Genomic DNA, 16,437 nt, shown 5'->3' with positions numbered 1-16,437 from the left:
TTAAAATTGTTTTCTATTAAACACAAAGGTATTTGTACACACTTTTGGTTTTACATATCAATGATTATCACAGGTCAAATGCCACACTACTAATTATCTCAGAATTCATTAAGTTATTCCAGATGATCTTTCAATATTGTTTTACTAACATACAGAATTTATGTAAATTGTGGTTTCAAAAATCTATGGAAAACGAAACAAGATTTTTTTTTTATGTATTATCTGAGCACAACTATTTATATAAGTTCCACAAGTCCACCTTAATTATTGTTACTTAGTGATAGATAATAACACTGTGGAACTGTTTGGGACAGAATATTTTCAAACACAAAAAAAGCTGCAAGAGGCCTATGGACTACATGCACAAAGAAATGAAGAACACATTAAAAGGAATGAAATGCCTGAAATACCTGCAGTGAAAAACTGGCCTAACTTTGTCGATCACATGCATTGCTTTTGTTTTCTTTTTTTTTCTCTCAATTAAGGGTGGAATAAGAGAGAAGGCAAAGCCAGTTAAGTAGAAGATTAATTAGTCTTTCATCTTCCTACTCATTATCATCTAGCTGGGTATTGCAGACACCATGGCACCAGCAAAATTTGAAGGCACATGTGGTAGTGGCTGTTCGGATTTTCTCACAGAACTAGTCATGGGGAAAAGGTCACAGAGGAAATATTAAAGGAAAACAGGTCTCACAGGCTGCCAAAGCTGGGAAATCTGATTAAGCCAAATCCAGGTTCAGCACCATGGTGGGTTACTAGTTCAACTAGTCAGGATGTCAGAGGGCTCTGGCAGAAGAGTACCAGCAGGTTTAGCTGTGGCAGTTAAATATACCGCTGCCCAGCACTGCCCACTGACAGGCACATGTTATAAATGCCGTAACAAGCAAAGGCAGGCCAGTGGGGACCTCAAAGGGTTGATGTGGCCAGAGCACCAAGTCAAGAGATACTCTTAGCATTCTAAGCAGATTGAAAGACCACAAAGTTTTAGTACTAGAAGCCAGAAAAAAAAGCAGATAGACTAGACAAAATACACCACTATGACAGCTCAGATAATCATTTTGCCTGTGTAGGCAGTAAGGAAATAATAGAAGTGGAAAATCACGCATTTAAAAAAGGCAACAATTCCATTATGACTTTTTTGCTCTTCACTTTCCTGAATGTGGTTCCCTTTAAAATACAACAGTCCTGTATCCAAGACCAAAAGAATTGCACTTAACACAAAATACTTTTCTGTGGATTATATATAGAATGATCTTATGTCAAAACTGACTAGAATGGCACCTAGCAGGATAAGCAGTGTAGAGATAACCCGTTGTGGCTAGCAAGTGTCTTTACCAAATTATTTATCTTTTGATTTTTGAGCTGGTTCACAAATAACAGCTGTTGAAAATGTCAGCTATTTGGGGGGGGGCAGGTAATGCAAACTGGAATGTGAGCTTTGGAGAGGAGGGGAGGGTACCATGAATATGCCAGACCAGACTTTCTTTTATAATAATACCATCTTCTGATTCTCTGAGCACTCTGCAGACTGAAGTGCACCAGGCTGCCATTAATCCCACTTATCACCCTGACAGCTCAGTAATTACACTCCCGCTATAGCTAGGTACTGTAAGGTACTGCAGTCCTAATAAAACATCAAGCACTGTGGAGAATGCGTGCTGGTGAGGTGTTTTATTAAACTTGGAGGGTTGATCATCAAGTGACATTAGTGTTGACCTATTTTTCTATCTGACAATAAATTATCCTTTGACCATACCATAATAGATATTACAGAGTGCATTTACTGTACCAAGGAGCAAAGGTATTGTATTCTGGTGAACCAGGCAAAAAGCGTAAATAAAATAGTAGAATCACCCACCAGAAAGTTATTACATAAATTGCTGCAAGTGATTGATCCTTTCAAAAAATCACAGGCAAAATACCGTGCTTAAGGGAATATGCCGACAATTACCATGAGCTTCAATTCCATGTGCATGTCCCCATATGACGAAACATTAAGTATTACACTTCTTTCCTTTTTCTGTAACTGTCCATCCACCCTATGAAATCTCACCTTTCATTTTACAAGGTTATTCCATTACTATGGGTTTAGTTCAAAATAATGTAAAGAACAAACTAGAAATTTAAATTAAATTTCTCTAATTCACCTGCCAGCTCCTACCAATTTTAAATAAAGAGTTACATGCTCACTATTAAAAAAAACAACCAAAAACCAACAAAATGAAACAGCCATGTTTTTAAGTGGTCATACTATTCTGGACTGCATAAAAATATAGAGCATTAGCATAGGTCTGGCTTTGTCTAATCTCAGAGTATATATCTGAGCATTTCTTAGGAAAAAAAAATCCTTCCAACTATCAGAAAACACCCTATTATTAATTTTTCCCTTATTTGTTCATGGAACAGCATCTCCTTTAGAAACGTATAGCCTATGTTGAATCTTAAAAGATACCATATTAACTTCATATGCATATTGATTTCCATGTAAAAGGCAACACCACAGTCTTTGCAACACTATACCCCAACTTGAGGAACTCAAAGAAAAGGAATGATATTTTTCATTTTGGAAGCACTTAGCTGTTGGTTCAACTCAGTCTCATTGTGAAATGGTAAATTAAGTTAGATATAAAACCCCTACAAATGCTATGCAGGTATAGCATATTTATATAAATAGTTATGCAAATATTATAATTTGGCATAGCTTTAGATCTGCCTGTGACTATATAATGACAGAAATTCACGTTTCCCACACATCTGAAAACAGTGTTAATCTATACATATGTATCCCCAGTGAACTTAAAATCTTTAACTTCTTTTTTTCAAATGTTGCAACACTAAAATTATTGAATTTTTTGAGGTGAGTGTGCTTGTAAATCTCTTTCAGGCACAAAATAATGCATGCAAAGGATACTTATGCAGTAGCTCAACTTTATCAGCTATCAGGTTTGTACCTATCACAGAATCACAGAATCACTAAGGTTGGAAAAGACCTGTAAGATCATCAAGTCCAACCATCAATTTTGTCAGTGCAAAATAAGCACCTAAAACTGTGCATGTACACACACAAACTCATTCAATCGACCTCTAATAGCATGGGTACTAATAAAACAAAAAACAAAACATAAAACACAACAACAAAAAAATCCCCAAAACACACAACACAGAGAGAAGTAGATTACAAACATCTGAAGACAATAAAAGGAAAAGGCACTTCAAAACTAGTGAATTTTTTTTTTCAATGTAGTGAAAAAAAATGGAAAAGACAAATAAAAGTTGCAAATTTCTGGAACACAGACTATCCATTGGGAAAAAATATGCAAGAAATCATGAGGTTTGTCTACGCATAAAAAGGAATAGAAAGCAAATGAGGAAAAGAAAGGATAAAAAAGTAACAAATTTCTGTACCAAAATCTTTCCCTTAGGAAAAAATGATACCAGAAACCAATACTATGCTCTTCTGTACAGAAGAAAAAGAGAAAAGGAAGCCAAGACTAATTTTCAATTAAGAGTTTTCATTGTTTAATTGTTGAAATATTACCTGTATTTTATTTTAAAGTTAAAATATCTGACCAACAGATAGTCTCATTTCTAGGTCTAGACCAGCTCTTAACACATTTTTGCTTTTAAACAAAGAATGGCAATTTAGTTATATCATTACCTAAAATTGCAGGAAAAGATTGTCTATCTAACTGGCAATAATATTACCTGAAATGCAATCACATGTATGCTGAAAGGTCGGGGGTGAAACAGGTAATCCGGAGTAATATTCCACAATGTATTGTTGCTGATAATCTATCAAATTTTCATATATCACAAAACAGGCCAAATAACCTTTATCATGGCTACTGTTGGCAGAGGTTCAGAAGCAGATTAAATCCTAATCCATTTCTGTGTGTTTCTGCATGACACAAACATTCGTTTTGAAAAAAGGCTTCCAGTTCTACTATTCGTAGAAGTTTCTAAAACTTTATACACTACTCAGAGAAATAGCCCAGATATCCACATAACAGTTTTACACAGGTCTCATAATGATGTTCTGTACAGACTTCCTGAGGCTTTGGTCAGTTAATTTTAAGAAAATGGTAGAGCTGATTCCACCCAATGAACTAGAGGCCAGTTTGCCCAGGAGACCCAGTTCTGACACCAAGGCTCTTTGTGGTTCCAAGTCTCTTGCACCACTCTCTAAACCCTGAGTTGGGGATGGTAAACAGTGGAATAAGAAAGCCACATGTAAGGAAGAAATAAATCTATATTTTCCAAATAATCTGTAATTCCCAAGCTGAATGCCCATTGCCTTTGATGACAGAAGCGAAGAGCATCACATAAGCTTTTCTCTTGAGGTTCAATCCTTTAACCGCTTATGGCTAATCTTGCAGAATTTAGGCTTTCTTCTCCCCATTTGATCTTGCTGTACTTAAACAGTATCAAGGACAACCCTAAAGAGAAAGGACAATCCTAAACAGAGATTTGGACATATATACACTCACTTAAAAGAGATGTCAGGTTAAAGATCCTCTACTGCAATGGAAAGCCATGGTGAGAACCTATTGCTGGCAGCTGTAATATAGACTTGCTGCCATTATTTTCATTATTAAAAAAACAAAAACACCCAAAACTAACAATTAAACAAAAAAATTACGCCCTTTTGTTTTCCTGTTTATTACATTTCACAATGGTTAGAAGAGGAAAAAAAGATTATAAGCAACAGGGAGATTTTGTTGCCAGGTTTAAATACCAATACACAATAACAGTTGATATAAGAGTTTGATGAGTACCAAAGACAAATGATACTTAGAGGAATATTTGTTTTCATTCAAAGTCAAGAAGCAGAAAAAGGGACTCTCACACGCAAGGCTGAGAACTCTGTTGTGTATGTGCAATGTAACAATGAATAAAAAATAATCTTAAATTACTATGAACACATAATTTTGGACCATAGGAGAAACAGATATAATCCCCAAGAAACATCTCTGAACACAAAGAAACTATAAAAGGCAGCGAACACAGACTATACAAGCAAGCGGGTATCACAGTAGTGCATATGTAATACTGGAAAAAGAAATGCCCAGCCTGTTAGCAATGCACAGGAATAATAAGAAACAAAACATTCAGTATCACATAAATTGGCAATACTAGCTCATATCTGAAAAAAGAAGGAAAGACTCCCACACCATCACTGTTGCCTCTTCAATAACCTGGGGGTCCTGTGAGCCTTTTGCAGAGCCACAAAAAATCGGACAACTTCTCTGTCAGTAAGTTAAGATGACCAGAGGAAGCAAACTTTAAATAGAGGCACTCTACAGGATTAGAGACAGATATGACATTGCTGCTGGCAGCTACAGGAGGTGTAAGGGAGGTGTTTTTTATTGAAAGGAAGAAATGCTCAGAGTTGAAAGTTAGTCTTCAGACACAAAACCCTCCTACCCTAGTGCAGAATAATGGCACTTACAGACAAGGTTATTTTCGGACACTTAAGAGGTCGTGAATCATATGGACATAGACTCCAAATCATTCCATTTATCAATGACTCATCTTTCTCTTTTCTTTTTTGGCTCTCTACGTGACCATAATTCTTTTCTCATCTACTTCTGGATCCCCCTTGAGTGCAGGAACTCTCTCCCCTTTGCATCTGCTTGGCTGTCTTCCTGTTTTCTGTAATCTCTTTTCCCCCATTCATCTGAAACTTCTCCACTTCTCTGTCCTATAACTTTTTATCATTCTTCAGCATAACTCTATTTTAATAGACAATGTTGATAACATAAAAAAAAGCATGACCCAATGTCTGCCAGCAGGTATTTAAGAGAGTGGTTTAGAAGAGTGTGCACCAGTCACTTTTCAACCCATCTTCTGAGTTTTTGCCATCCACCATCCAGCCTTTCAGAACCTCCATTTCTGGTAGGTTCCTGCACTAAAACTGTCCTTGCCTAGCGACATCTCTTCTGCATACTCAGGACTGTGCTATCTCGGTCTGTGATCAGACATATGCAAATAGTGGCTACCAGAAGAAAAGTAGATTGGTGGGATTTCCTCTGAAACACATGCTGAATGGTGGGAAGGCAGCCAGGCAGAGCTCTGTAGGCAGCTCAGAGGTAGTGCTCTGAGCACCACCCCATGGAGAGAAGCCTGCTCCAAGTCAGTTCACGGGAAATTATATTCTGCCTGCGCTTAAATTCCTCCTGTCATTTTACTGAGACACAGAATTTTTCACTTACCATATTGCAATATAGCCTCAAAGACTACTGCCTTTCTCCCACTTCATTTTATATAGCTTGCATATCATTACTTTAATCGTACTTCTCCAATTTATGATGTTACAGAGGAAAACTGCTATATAGAGTTGATTAAAAATAGAAAAAGCAGTGCAGCTTACAGAATATTGTAGCACACAGCAGGTATATCAGGACATGCCAAATCAGAAAAGCTGTAGCATCCTTTTGACATATCAGAAATCAAAACAATCTTTTTTATACATAATGCAAATTATTTCAACCATCTTATGCATTCTTGTAGAATCAATCTGTGAACAAGCAAATCAAATAAATGGTTCACATTTCTATTAGTAACTATGTTATATGCTGCTCATACCAAATGAGTATTATTACTAAAAATATATTTATTTTAACATCACCAGTATTAGAATCTGTATGGAATACCTTTCACCAGCTCCTTCACTCCCACACAGACTACCTCTTCTGTGGAGTTTTACTAGGGCAACTTATTTAAAGCATCTTTAAATCTATGCTTTGTTTTTATAATCCATTTGTTACATATTGCTCTACAACATTCAGCGTTCTTTGACTTCAAAAATAATGTTATGAAAACGTCTCACAAAAATTATTTCTGTGCTGCGGGAATATAATGCTCTCAGATTGTATAAAGGCATGAAGTCCAGTGAGTGTCAAAATGTAGTTGTTCTTCCTCCTTAATGGTAGATCTTGAATGGGCTATGTCAACCATACAGTTCCTGACAAGTACGTGCAGACTAATGTACCACACAGCTCTCTTATGTCAAACTCATCTACACACTTTTACCTGCAGCAATTATTCCACATCAGCCTCTATAACTTAAGACACAAAAATGAACCTCTGATTCTTCATTTGAATGTTATTCTTTTCCATTTCTTGCATTCATTTCCAAGTGACAAAGGCTTCTTTCCAGTTTATCAGCATACTATGTTTTGGAAGGGGCTATTAAAAATAATAATCTTCTCTTTCTGCTCCATCCGGGACCATGGTACATCAAATGCTCCTTCAATTCTCATTTTTGACACTACTGGTGTCACTGAGTTTACATTGGGTAACATAGTCAGAGAGGAAGTCAGCTTTAGATAATACAGAAACAGCAGCTATGAGTCCCAGCAAGATCAACATATTTTCCATCAACAGGAATTTGAGGTTGTTCTCAAGCAGCAGTTACAAGTTTGCGTGCTGTCTGTCACAGAAACTATCATGGGAAACAATACCTGATGTGCTTGGGAGACTCCTGGTCTTCTCATCTTTTCAATTATTTCTCATCCTTTATATTGTGGTACCTCCCTAATTAATTTTGGTTGGTCCCTTTATTGATACTCTGTCTCAGGGCAGTATTACTGTACCTCTTCAAAAAGGTTGTATTTAAAGTGCTACATTTTTGCAATTCCCATGAACAACAAGCTAGATATCAGTTTTAATTAGCTTTAAAAATTCAATACATTGATTTGTCCACTGGCTTTAAAAGCTGACAGGTGGTCTTGGGATTTGGGTTTGATTTTAAAAAAATAGTAAGTTTCTTAATTTGCATATCTCCTTCTAACCTTTTTTAAAAAAATCCTCTATGGAAGACTCAGCTGTCTTAGCTTGTTCCAAACACTTCCAGCTAGGTTTAAGAAGTTTAAACCAAGCCCGTAAGAGCTCTGTACAAAACTACGGAATTTACATGGTGGTATATAATACACTGAATGTTACCAGATGTGTTTAAACTGAAAAGTCAACAAATGTGGTGCTTTGATTTCTATTTTGAAATATTGTATTAGTATTAGAATTTAAGTTTAGGTACTGCAATCAGCTCTTATATCTTACACCTATTCCATGGCCTAATTGCTCCCAACAAGTGCTTGGCTAAGAAGTTACCATTGCTCTCCAAAAAATTAGTTTGTAAACTCCTTCCAGCAGGACTTCATATGTAACTGGCCTAAAGATTGTTGCTTTGTACAATGAAAGAAAAGGTATTTGGGAATCTGGGTCTTCAAATTTAGTTATTTAAAATTAATGTAAGAGGAAATAAAGTTGAACTTAGCAATGTACAAACGTATGGGATACACTTTCAGAAGAAAAAAACCTACTTATCTTGAGTTTCATTTTCAACTTTATCTTTATACCCACACCACTGGCCAAACACATGACTGCTTAAGGAAAAGCAAGTGCTGCAACTATTGAAGTTGGTACCAAAGAATCTGAGGGCCACCTTTACCTTTATGTAGGAAATCCATTCCATAATCTGGATAGCTATCCATTTTTCATACTTCATTCTCACAAAAAGAAAAAAACAACAAACAAACAAATCAACCTGTACTTTCTGAGTAAAGGATATATGGCGTAGACTATTTCCTCCCATTCACTTCAGAACTGAAAGAACTCTTAATTTCAAATACAAATTTTGTAAATATTACAGATTTACAGCAATATTCATTCACAGAATCACTAAGGTTGGAAAAGACCTGTAAGATCATCAAGTCCAACCATCAACTAACACCACCATGCCCATTAAAACAAGTCCCACAATGCCTCATCCACACGTTCCTTGAAGTATTGTTCCCATTTTCTTGCTGCATATTAAGCATTATGAAATTGTTGTATTTTCAAAAGTATTAATCAAAATTCATTAAACTGTCCCAGAAAAACTAAGTATAGTTAAGGTTTTTATTACTGTCAACAACATATTTTTATTTAAACCTTAGAGTTTGTAGAGTTACCAAAAAAAGTAGTTAAAAGTAAATTTGCAACTTCTCTGGAAACACTGCTTACCTTTCACACTACGTATTAATTAATATTTTCTCAACACTGTAGGAACACAATATAGTTTGTTGCATATTATTCCAGTAGTGCAAAAGACACACAAGAAACACACTCGTCGATAAGACTTTGATATTATCTATTTAGAACTTGGACTGTGCTCTTTCAAGTCCTTGAATGCAGCGTTTTATCTGCCAAACCAACCACTTGTGGCTCAGCCACACCTAGCCTTATGGAGTTTTTTAAACGGGTACATTTATGCTCACCACAAAAGTGATCCCTTTCACATAGGAGACAGCTGTTACACGATGTTCAATATCCTTTTAATCCTCTATAGACCTTAGACAGAAGGGTTGACAGAACTGACAGTTTTTATAATAGCGTGCCCTGTACACAATAATATTCTGTCACCTGGACTATTCTCCCAGAAGTGTTACAGACCTTTTGACTTAGATCACGGATTATTTCCAGTCTTTTTAGGAGAGAATAAATTATTTTTACATGGCATGATTCTTATCCTGTGTAAATTAGCTTTTCAAAATATGAAACACCTGTTGTCTGTTTATCTTAATGTCAATGAAACTCCTTTGGGTTTGCTTCAGGAAAAATACACTTTACAAGTTCAGTCACAGACAATTTTTTTCTCCCAAAATGCCTTCATCATCTATGTATATCTTACAAATGGCACTCCGTACAATACATCGTTAACAACAGGAGCACACATCTACCATTTATTTGGACTGAAAACATTTAATACATTTAATAATAACATATACAAACAATCTATGATAAAGTATGATGTAACTAAAATGCATTAATTGAAAATTTAAAAAAATGTTCTCAGTTAAAAACTACAAACCCAGAAGAAGCCGATTTCCTCACTACAGCACCACAGAGACTCTAACGATCAGACCAATAGTGCTAATGCTCATCTGTCTTGCAATTTAGGCATGCCAGCAATTCCACCACAATTAACGCATGAGTGATTTAAAGAAAGATCCTTTGTGGAGAAGTTGTCTTGGGAAAGGCAGTAACAGCAGAATAAGCTAACATTTCCCTTATTTTTAGGATCTGAGCTCCAAAGAATTCTCTGGCTCTTTATTATCATCCTGCCATTTGCCCACAGAACTGATCTGATGATGATCTAGAATCTAGCCACTTGCAAGGCAGGCTTCACTGCTCTCTGCACACAAAGCATCAAAGCATTCCCAGTAATTCCAAACCCATCATGCTATTAGCAAGGAGTGGGGGGGTGGAGGAAAGGGAGGAAAGAGGGTAAGAGACCAAGGACGTTTGTGCAGGTTTGGCTGCTGGTGTCACGTGAACATTTGACCCTACATTGAGCGTACTCTGGAAGCAGACAAAAGCACAGATCACCTCATTGAACCCTGTATTCAAAATAAAAGTTTCAGTTACCCTTGTTTTCAGGCTTGTAGAAAAAAGAAACAGAAAACCAAACAATTTTGGCTGCTACTACAGTTTAGGACTCCAGAGACAACTACAAGGTCAGTCACATTTCCACTGTGAACCTGATAAAGATGCTTCTTCCCATGCAGACGATAAGTTATTGACCCCAGTCAACCATCTTTTTCCAAATTTTAAAACTCGTAGCCAGAGTATCCTTAGTAAAGCTCAGTCCTGCCAGATGGTGAACACCCTAGTTCACTATCAGACTGCTTAACTGTGCTTTATTTTAATACATGTAGTCCCCAGCAGGACTCAGTTAGACTGTTCATTTACTTATAATGAAAGCCCTTAAGCGATTTGTTAAACCAACCTAATGCAAGTCTTCCAGAGGTGCATTCCCAGCATCCAGACTAGTAGGAACAGCTCCAGTGTCCTTGCTCTTTTCCTCACCTTAAAATTGATGCCACTATATATTTGAGAACCATGTGCCACTCCTCACGTCTTTTCGCTGAAAGGATCTACTGGTGTGGAAACTGCAAGAATTCAGCTGAGGACTCTAAGATTCAATATTTTCTCTAGAAATTTTATGTGTACAATGACTTTGTTTGTCTAAGACACCTTAATAAGTGACACTGTCACTTGTTAAAATGCTCAGCCATCAAGACCCAGAAAAAAGAAAATCTGCTTGCTATTTTGATTCTAATTTTCTAAACTGCATATCATTTATACATTTTTTAGCCACAGGAAAATAATATATCCCTGTTTATAATATATAAGCATCTTTAAAAGAGGTGGCATTTTCTTGTATGCTGTGCTGTTTAAGGGAATTACTTGGCTTTGCTTTTCTACCTTAAATTTATTCAAAAAGTAAAGATTCAAAACGAGTATTCCTTCAGCAAATGAAGAGCTTTATGACACAATAACAGAAATCATATAGGCAAAATACAGAGCTCAGCACAGAGCAAAGAGAAACCCTCTACAAATTACACTAAGAAACAATGTTGCATTCTTAATATCCTGAGTTTAAAGACGTAAGTAACATTTCAATAGTAGATAGTTGAAAATTCAGTCTTATTTGTGTACTAGAAGTAAATATACTAACTCATTAAGACTGAATGATTGGTATGTATGTGCTATATCTAGATTTTGCTATCACACCTTCACTGTGAAGAATTTCACAACATTCACAGTATGATGATATAAATAAATGACATAGCCAAAAGTCACTCTCCAGACTATTGACATTTACATGAAAACCAATACATAATTTAAATACAAAAGGCTTTCTTTTTCCTTTTTCTTTTTTGAACCAAAACGTATGGAGACAGTAGTGGTAATATGCAGGCTCCCTTTCTATCGATCTGAGTGGTCATCAAATTTAGAACCTGACCCTCTTGATGGCAAGACTGGTTCACAGCACACCACACTGCATACTTCTGCCTTATCATAGCGTCATTCATCCAGAGTAGAAAAACTCCTACATGCAGACTACCTAATTGGGGATATAAGATAGCTATTCAACCTTTAAAGTCTTACCAACCAGCACTACTGTAAAGTTAGATGGACAGAAGGCTGGACTAGACGACCTAACAGGTTTACACTATCTTTGAAATTTCTCCTAGCATGTTGAATAATGGCCTTTAAAAATGGCAAATTTATGTCTGCTTACCTGTCTGCAGCTGAGGTTTCCCACAGAGATAAGCAAACTTTAAAGAATTTAATAGTTCATATATGTCTCAAGTTATTTAGGATTACAGGAGTGACACAAGTATTAATTTTCCTTATAAATTAAATTCCTGTTTTTAGCACCTTACCAGTCACTCCAAAATTAGGGTAAATAAAAGGACTCTAGTTAAAATAACAGTACCCGAATGATTTAAAATATGTGAGTATTATATACAAGGATTTTCAAATACAACCACCTGAACATTTTTTAAAGGGTTTGATTTCTAAATGCTACAGCATAGCCTTTTAGTTGGACGTATATTGGCAAAGAAAACCCTGTCTACTAGCTAAACATAGAAAAGGCACTGGCCTGCTAATGTCAAGAAGGCTTAAGTGGCAAGTAGACCACAATCGGTTCATCTGTGCTTGAAAAAAAAAAAGGACAGCACAAAAAAATTTTGCATTTTAGCTTTTACCCTCACAGCCTAAGTAGGAAGAATTTTCACATCCTTTTAAAAAGATTATATAAAAGACAAAGTATTTGTCACATCTCCTCCCATACTGAAGCTAATGGCATAAGAATGAATACATTTTCTGGGATGGCTCAGCAGTTAAGTGCTGTCTGGAAAATATTAAAAGAAATGTTTTTTTTCAGAGAAACGCAGCTTAGAGAAATTTTAAGATTAATAAAAAAATCATTAATCTGTTGATTCACCAAGTTTTGATAGATCACTTGTTCTTGAATATGTGGCATTGTACTTCTTTGTATATGCTCAAATTGTTAGACCTACACCAAATACAACAGTCCCAGGACTGTAAATGTAGTGCAACTGAAAAAGCATACTTTTCCCATTTCCCAAAGGCATTGTATTTTCAAAAACCTGCTGAAGGATTTAAATATTCTCTTTTGGTAGATAGTTTCTCTTGCTACAGACGAGCAGATGTCTGCCTTTTGGCAATTCTTTTTTACACAGTTATTTGAAAACAATTACAGAAATATGTTAAAATTGATATATTAAAAAAAAGTACTCCACAAAGATCCAAATACTGCATTCCTCAGACAAGTCACACAGAGACATTCCAGAAAGCCTAGGAATCAGTACAAAGTGCTGCTTCTCTTCCACCCTCCATTAGTACCTCCTCTCTCTACACAAAAACACACAGAGTACACATTAACAACTTCCCAATTGTTCCTGCATCCCAGGCTTAGACACTGTGATTTTAGCGTTGCTCTTTTTCTAACCCAGAAGGGTTTGATGAATACATCTGATAACTTCCAGCAGCTTCCTGCCTCAGGATTTATAGGATACTATGATACAGCCTACCATCAACACAATCGCCAGTATAGCTTCCTCACCTGTGTCTCTCCTCCTTAAAAATGAGGGCTGCTAATTGTTTTCTCTACTCTATATGAATGCCAAAAGAAGAGGATATCTGCAGACTCAGACAGCTGTTATTAAAGCTCTTTGCGGTAAGAATCCTGAAGCTCTCTACCCATGCCCTCTTTATCACTGCACAACCACCACTCTCTCTGTCCTGAGCACTGCTATTGCTAAAAGTCTTGCTCCCCTGGATCTCAGCTCTCACCACGAATGAAACCAACAGGAGAACCTCCTTGATGGCTACTACTGTCTGTCTGCTCCATTCCTGTATCACTGGCTCCAGGAAGCCAACAGGGAAGCCTAGCTATTGTTCCCCCACTCCTTGGCCAAAATCTGATCACAGCAGGATACATTCCAATTTGGGGTTACTGTAGACTGGTAAGAGTTTAGATTGTAAGTGATGCTGCTATTTTATCAGATTCCTTTCTCAGTCAGGACTTGCTTGCCTGGTTAGCAATTTTAAAAGCAGTTAGCTCACCTGCATGAAAGCATCTTAATAATGGCTTCCAAATTTTAGGCAGCAGAAGGAAAGATACTTTGTGTTAGAATCCCACTCCAGCCCCATTTCAGATATACTCAAGGGCTGTATTTTCTATGAGAGGCTGGATGGTGTTCAACATTGTTCAGTCAAGAACGGTACCTAAAGATACTAGAAACTACATAAGTTTCATCTTTGGTCTATGAGTTCTGACTAAAGTTATGCAATTCAATGAAGAATATCAATATAAACTCAAACCAACACTTAACTTTTGTATTAGTTGTGCCGCTGATATGTGTTCAATTATATAACATAAAGCAGTGGAACAGAAGATGACAAATGCAAGTAAAGGGTGTTTAGTCACTTGTAGTTCAGTCAATACAATTTGGTTTTCCTTTGCAAGTCTAGAATAGCAGAAGGATAGAGTTATCCACTCTTTAATTTCCCATTTCACTGTGGGCTTGAAATGTACTAGTCACATTATGACTAGAAACACATTCTTGGAAATAGCCCCTACTCATGACTTTCTACACTCTGAAGAAATATTTTGCATAATCAGAAGATGGGATATTTTGCCAGTCATGAGAGGTTTGTCTTTCCGCATTAGACAGGAATGAAGAATAGTAAAAGCTCTTTGTCTTTTCTTTGTCCCTTCATTTTCTTATCCATAACTAGCCTCTTTAGCCCCTTCAAAGACCAGGAGGTTTTCAGAGAGACAGGAGTTTGGCAGCTATCGCTCAAAGAGAAAAATTTAAAAAATCAATTCCCCAAATGCCAAAAAAAATCAAAATCAGTCTAATTAAGAGCAGAATTCCTGTCTGAACTCTCTACAAATCCATTTTGATGCTTTACACATGCTAAAAATCCAGCAACCTAAGTTCTACTAATTTGTGTTTACAAAACATGACCATGCAAAACTCTGTCCACAGTTTCAAACAAAAGCAATAGAAATATACACAATATATTACATAAGGCAATATAACCCTCCCATTTTTCAGCAAAGAGGAAGGATTGACACTGCTCTGGCTAAGTGCTCTACTGATAGCACAGCATGACCTTTGCTAAAATATACTTGAGTATGTTTACTAGCATGGTGCAAGATGATGTACTAGCATAAACAGTTAACTCTGAACCACAAATGTCAAAACAGATTAAGTACATTATGTGATATGTTATTCTTTTTTTATTATGTTTGTTCACTTGCTAATTTGCACAATTCAGTAATTCATAAAAGGGTCTCCCTATCATTAGTGCAAATTAGTAATCTTCTAGCACATAATTAGAAATATGCATTAAATTTATACGTTACATTGCATGTTTGTTGCGTTTGTGAAGATAAAAAAATGTTACATGGTCAAATTAAATTCTAGGGTGATTATTTCAAACCTGAAAATAGCTCTACACAACCTTCTGACATATTTCTCAACATCAGCCTGGTGAGTGTACTATACCATCCCCAGCATTTTTCTGCTTAGCATGAAAATATAAAGCTATTTTTTCTGAATAGGTCCTGATAGCACTACCTATTCATGTATTTTAAACTGAAGTAATTCCTTCACTGGATGAATCCTATTACTGCCACACCACTAACATTATACCTGTCCTAATCCTTCTCTAACACACACTTTTTCCACAGTATAAGCCCAAGTCCCTGTTTAAAGATAAATCTCAAATAGAGGCAGGTTCCATCAAAAAATTTAAACATCTTATTTTGGTTTTATATTCAGCCAAATAATCATTCAACTGTAGTTCACAGTACTGCTTTGCAAGAGCGACAGTAATGGTTCACCATCATTTCTGGAGGAATAAGGGTTATTGTTAATGCATCTGTCTCATTACTACCAGAGTTCACAACACAAACATTACAAATAATAATGAATAGTTCAAATAATTTTCATGTTCTAACTGAACAAACAAATCAGACTTACTTTTAGATCTTGTAATGTTTCCTTTCTATCTATTAAGGCAAAAAATTTATGAGTTCCAGCATTTTCCATATTCTCACAATATACGTAAGGTAAGGTGTGGAACGGAAACCATCTCAACCCAAAGAGTTGAAATCAGTTTAGCCGGCATCCATGAATTATGTGTGACAAATGCCCTCAAGTATTCCACCTTTTTACATAGTCAGTTCATAATGGCTCATGCTAGTATCTATTAAATATTTTATTAATTTACCATGAATATAAAGTACGACATTACCACCTTAATCTTGGAGAAATAAGAGATTAAATTACTGACACACTGTATCCTGTTGGGGATGGGAGGAGGGGGGAGAGGGGGCAGAAGGATAAGCAGGAAAAATGTGGATTAAGAAAAAGGGCGAAAAAAAGAAAAAAAAAACAGTAGCAAGCATTAACTAACATAGACACTTACCTTGCTGGGGTGAATTTCTCAAGCCAAACCTATCCCAAGAGCCCAAGTGTTCCAGAATGCTATGGACGCTAATTCTGGGGCCAGCATTTACACCTCAGACACCCGCAGTTCTGTTGTATATATACTAATATTAACTTG

The 16,437-nt window shown here is 36.3% G+C and overlaps 1 protein-coding gene across 1 annotated transcript in view; it reads right to left on the bottom strand.

Annotated features, from left to right (window-relative positions):
* DPYD (dihydropyrimidine dehydrogenase) overlaps positions 1–16,437 on the bottom strand; it is a 367,872-nt gene that overhangs the window by 267,584 nt on the left and 83,851 nt on the right. The gene's annotated exons all lie outside the window — the stretch shown is intronic.

This window comes from Gavia stellata, chromosome 10, assembly GCF_030936135.1.
Source record: "Gavia stellata isolate bGavSte3 chromosome 10, bGavSte3.hap2, whole genome shotgun sequence".
Lineage (NCBI taxonomy): Eukaryota > Metazoa > Chordata > Aves > Gaviiformes > Gaviidae > Gavia > Gavia stellata.
The sequence above is the reverse complement of the archived record's forward strand: the minus strand, read 5'-3'. Positions and strand labels throughout refer to the sequence as shown.